The sequence below is a fragment of the Rutidosis leptorrhynchoides genome, chromosome 5 (genome assembly GCF_046630445.1).
Source record: "Rutidosis leptorrhynchoides isolate AG116_Rl617_1_P2 chromosome 5, CSIRO_AGI_Rlap_v1, whole genome shotgun sequence".
Taxonomy (NCBI): domain Eukaryota; kingdom Viridiplantae; phylum Streptophyta; class Magnoliopsida; order Asterales; family Asteraceae; genus Rutidosis; species Rutidosis leptorrhynchoides.
Window position 1 is genome coordinate 313,940,607 of NC_092337.1, and position 5,941 is coordinate 313,946,547.

A 5,941-nucleotide genomic window follows, 5' to 3' on the forward strand; every position below is an offset into this window, starting at 1 on the left:
TCTCTTTTCAAATTAGCCAATTTTGTCACAGCTCCAGCAAGTCAACTTCGACTTTTCAGTCGAACTAGCCTTATTATAACCTTGATTTATACGTTGTCTTTTCGCCTTCGTTACCGGGGAACCTTTTATATTCCGCCACATTAGCAGTAAAGTTACCAGCAACTTCATTACTCATTGGCTTAAGTATCTTCGAAGAACCATTATATTTGTTCATTAAAACCTTATCATATATTCGTCTGTATCTTGTAACGAGAATTGCCATACCAATTACTGGGAATCAGCAATCAGTATTTAGAATCTCGCAGCGTTTCTACAGCAAAGGTTATGGGTATACACATAACATCTATCTCCTAGAATTATGATCTTCAATTCTGAAATTCTGAAAAGCACCCAGTCTACGAATCAATACTCCAAATTTTAAAAATTTCTGATGAAACAGCAAAAACTATAAACGACCATAACAGTCGAAAGGTTGATGATAAAGAATGAAGTGTTGGAAACGCTCAATAGAAAATTCTAAGGTTATGAAGGAGACTATGGACAAATCACAAGGACTAAACCTGTACATAAAGAATCCTGCTGATTCTGATTCTGATGAAATTTTTAGCGAATACCTTGCTCTTTAATCGCTCTAAATCATCGTGAATGAATTTCTTCATCACAATTTGATTCTAAAATTCTAAGATATTATCGTATCTTTCATTCTAAATATCCTCGATATTTCTGAAGATATTTTCATAACTATCCTTATCCGAAATCATTTATATTTTCGCGTTATCTGTATTACATCATAAAGGAAACTATTTAGTTTCTAAATTCTAAAAAATTCGAATTTAAAATATGAATGATATTGAAGTAGTGTTGAGAACTGAAGCATAAATTAGTATAATATAATGACACTTGATCAACTTGATTATATTACAGTAAGTCATGCTGAGTTTCTAATGGAACGTGATGATTCACAGATCATAACGTCATCATGTGCCATGTTACACAACTCTTACATTATACCTAATCTCTAAACATATCAAGAACATATCTATCTGATATTTCTATCTTTTCTCTTGAATTCTGGTGATGTAACCAATCAAGATCGTGCTATTACAATCTCTCTTTTAGAACATTAGTCAAGTTCATTCGAAACTCCATACTTACGAATTCTGGACCATTACTCGCTTTACTAGAGGTCGAGAAGAGAATAAAAAGGCAAAGAGCTCCAAAATATAAGAGAAAATATAAAGCCCAATAACCACACAGAGGTTACAAACCGTGGATATTAATACGAATAGCAATATAAAGACACGGTAGAATTAAGAATAGTATCACCCCAAGGTAATAGTAGAAGTAAATAGATTTTTTCTGGTGGAAGATTGAAAAGAAGGATGACAGAAATGATAATTAGAAAAATATCAAGGATTAGAACGGGATTAAGCATTTTCATAATCTTTAGGATGTATGAACTAAGAAAGAAAGTATAGAAATGGTGAGGATAATGGAATGGAAAAAGTTTAATTTATAATGGAAATATCAGACAGAGTAATCGAGGCAGATCACCGTATTTAATTATAGAGATCTTAATTTCCTTATTCGCCGAAGAATCAAATCTTTTAGATTTCGAAGATTTTCTTTAAATTCCTTGAATTCCAAAAATCAACCGTGACTACGTCACCGATTAAGTCAAATCTTCATTTACTCATTTTCACTCTTTTGTGATAACTTCATTCGTACTCTTCAAATACTCGAATTATTTTATCCTTATTACTATATGGTAATAAAACTCTAGTTATCAACTCATAATCGTCATGAAAACATTTTTATTGTTAGCCATGACGACCTCAATCAAATTTCGGGACAAAATTTCTTTAACGGGTAGGTACTGTGACGACTCGGGAATTTTCGACTAAATTTAAACTTAATATTTATATGATTTCGATACGATAAGCAAAGTGTGTAATGTTGAGTCTAGAAAATTTTGAAACGATGTTCATATATTCAATTGACCTTCGAATGCCCTCAACGATTCACGAACAATTAATTGTAATTAGATATGTGTGTATGTATATATAAATAATAATTCGAAATATAATTTGAAGTATTATATGATGTTGTTATTAAAAATTAATAAAATAAAAATAGGATATTATAATAATTATTATTTAAAATATATCTCTATATATAAATAAAGTATATTAAAAATAAATATTAAATGATTGTAATACTCGTTTGATGTTTCGATTGATATTAAGCAAGTTAAATTCAAACTTATGTAATTTTAAAATAAACGGTGATCCGAAAATGAGCTATATAAATTTTAGGTTTATTAAAAATATATTTAGAAGCTAATTAATAAATTTCAACACTTTTTATATTTTACCCATAAATGAATGGGACAGTTGATGTAATTTTTATTTAATAAATTAATGATCGAATTTTATACCATAATGACCAAAATAAATAAATATAGTTAATTTAAAAATTTGAAATTTTTCCGAATACTTTTTATCCGCCACTGAGTAACAACGGAGTACGATATAGCATTCCGTGAAAAACTGTCGGTAATTAGAATCCAAAATATGTCCGATGGCTCATTGTAACATAGTGATTAAGTCTCTGAATCATTGAATTACTTTTACAATTTTATATTATATTTATTATTATATCATATATATTAAAAATTCTATATATATATATATATATATATATATATATATATATATATATATATATATATATATATATATATAATATACATATCTATGCATATGGATTCAGTTACTCAACCATCATTTGCTCATCACTTTCACGAGACCCATCACCACCATCATCAACCACCGTGAGCTTCCACCACCCTTTGAATCGTCACCCATTTAACCAAGAACCACCACCATCTATTATTTGATGAAACCTACAACGATCTTCTTCAACATCACAAACCATCGGTTTCTTTTATCAACCGTTTGATTGTCACCATGAAACCACCGAGAACCCAATTCTTGCTTCTTCTCCGAGACACCACCACCATTCAATCACAAACCACCCCAATCAATTGACAAACTACTACAAGTGTATACTATTCTGTTCCAGTCACATGTAGCCACAAAACTGTCACCTTGTTTCTACCATTGCAGACGACAACCACGTAATAAACATTCAAATCATCGTCTAACCATCACTGAATCTAATGCTTTTTTTGTTGTTGTTATTCACTGTTCAAACGATAACATGAAGAAGAACATGAATACGTTTTAAATATTCGAAAATATAAAAAGAAAACAAAAATATAAATATTTTTAAGAGTTTGTTAAATATTTAAGTTCTATAAAAGTTTCTTTATCTTTATTTTATAAAAATATAAGTTTTATTTAATTTATATAAATATATTATAAATATATAAATCAGCAAAACAGAAAAAAAATATATATAAAAAATAAAAACACTCGAGTCCAGTACTGTAGCAGCCCAGTCACTGGCCCGAAACACTAGCTCATGCAATCGCATGAGCCCGAAGGCAATTTCTCATGCGATCGCATGAGAGTGTCTGACACGCCAAACAACCCTAATTCTGTAATCATTACGGAGTAATTATTATTATTATTATTTAATTTAAACCCTAATTAGGGTATTATTATTATATAATTTAGTTTTTATTATTATTTTGTATATTTTGTTTAATTAGTTTAAATAAATTATAAAATTAATAGTTTTATAAAATAAATAATATAAAAATAATATTTTTATAAAAAATTGTACTTTTTACAACTTTAAGTATATTTTTATATTTTGTCTCTTTTTAATTATTTTAGCGTAATATTTGTATTTTTCGCTCGTATTTAGTTTTAAGACATAGTTTTTACCATAGTTATTTTTATTTCTAGATTTTTAGGCTTTGCCGTAAAATCCCTTAAGTGCTTTTTCTTTAAACTAAGATTTAGGTGCTTTAGAATTTTACGACGCTGTTTTTATATTTTAGTACCTTTTTAAGTTATTGTCATTTGGGATATAGTTTTACTTTTAAGCATTAATATTTTAAGACGCAACTTTTAATTCTTAGTTTTTAGTTCCTTTTTAAGTTTAGACGCGCTACTTTCTTATTTTTATTTTGCGACGCCTAATTTTTTTTCAATTTTTTCTTTTTCGACATTTTTCGACGCGCTCTTTTTCTTTCTTATTTCTCGCCAATCTAGTTTTTAGGACATAGATTTTTATTCTATTTCTTCTCTAAAATTTCTTTAAATTACGAAAAATTATTTTAAGTGGTTAAATTGATAGAAATCAAAATTTTCTGGTTCGTAGTAATAGTTGGATTTGTACGTGGACTAGGTTATTGGAGCCAAACAGTACTCAATTATATTGAGACCAAATGAATCCTGCCCCTCTGCTGCATCTTTTGGCTATTCGAAACGTTGGCAAAATCAGAAAAGTCTATTAATTGGATAACTTATATAATTTTTCTTTCTTTTTAAAAACTAATAGGATATTCAGTGAATGCACCGAGCAAAACGTTCACCACCTTTTGTACGTTCACCACCTGTAACTCGATTAAGACATCTAGCAAATATTGTCGCCATTGATTTTTCTTTAGAATCGTCATCCAGTCGACCAAGTACTCCAATTCAAATTTCCGATAATCCATTTTTTGAACCCGACCTCACAATTGAGAATCCGAAGAATATTCAGGGACAATTCGTAGATCCTGAACTACTAACCACCAATCATTCAAACAGAGATTGTTGAGGAACCAACCATTAAATCAGAATCCTATAGTGATTCATATTCAACAAATTCAATTATGGAGAATCTGGAACCTCTAAGTATGAAAGACCGAATGCGAGCTAAACGCACTGGCCAAGGTCACGTAATTACTCAACCTGACATAAATTCGCCAGATTATGAAATCAAAGGACAAATTCTACACATGGTGACTAATCAATGCCAATTTAGTGGTGCGCCGAAGGAAGATCCAAATGAACATCTTCGTACCTTTAATAGGATCTGCACTCTATTTAAAATAAGAGAAGTGGAGGATGAACAGATATATCTCATGTTATTTCCCTAAACTTTAAAGGGAGAAGCCAAAGATTGGTTAGAATCATTACCTGAAGGGGCAATTGATACATGAGACGTTTTAGTTGAAAAATTTCTTAAACAATTCTTTCCGACATCTAAAGCTGTGAGACTTCAAGGAGAAATTGTTACGTTCACACAGAAGCTAAATGAAACTCTATATGAGGCATGGACAAGATTTGGAAAGTTAATAAGAGGATGTCCGCAACATGGTTTAGACACCTGTCAAATAGTACAAATATTCTACCAAGGATGCGACATCACTACAAGGAAAGACATAGACATAGTAGCTGGTGGTTCCATTATGAAGAAAACAGAAACTGATGCTTATAAAATTATTGATAACACTGCTTCCCACTCACATGAGTGGCACCAAGAAAAAGATATCGTTGGATCATCTAAAGTAGCTAGAGCCGATTCTAGCCATGACTTAGATTCTATTTCTGCAAAGATAGATACTGTCGAGAGACGAATGGAAAAGATGACTAAAGATATTCACTCAATACGAATTAGTTGTGAGCAGTGTGGAGGACCACATTTGATAAAAGATTGTCTCAGTATTGAACTAACAATGGAACAAAGAGAGAATGTTTCATACATAAACCAAAGGCGTGGAAATAATTATCAGAATAATTATCAACCGCCAAGACCAAACTACAATCAAAACCAGAATTATAACTGAAATGTTCCATACAACAATCAACAAGGTCCTAGCAATCAACAAGTATCCAATAATACTTACAATCAGCAAAGACCTAATTTTCAAAACAAATCACCACAAACCGATGATAAAAAGCCAAATTTAGAAGATATGATGACGAAGCTAGTTGAATCTCAAACATAGTTTTTCACATCTCAGAAACAAACCAATGAACAA

General features: G+C 30.4%; 1 non-coding gene across 1 annotated transcript; it reads right to left on the reverse strand.

The window, feature by feature from the left end:
- Positions 1-5,173: 5,173 nt before the first annotated feature.
- On the reverse strand, positions 5,174-5,280 carry LOC139850926 (small nucleolar RNA R71). The gene has a single exon (XR_011760300.1). It is a non-coding gene; the product is annotated as a small nucleolar RNA R71 (small nucleolar RNA).
- Positions 5,281-5,941: the final 661 nt, after the last annotated feature.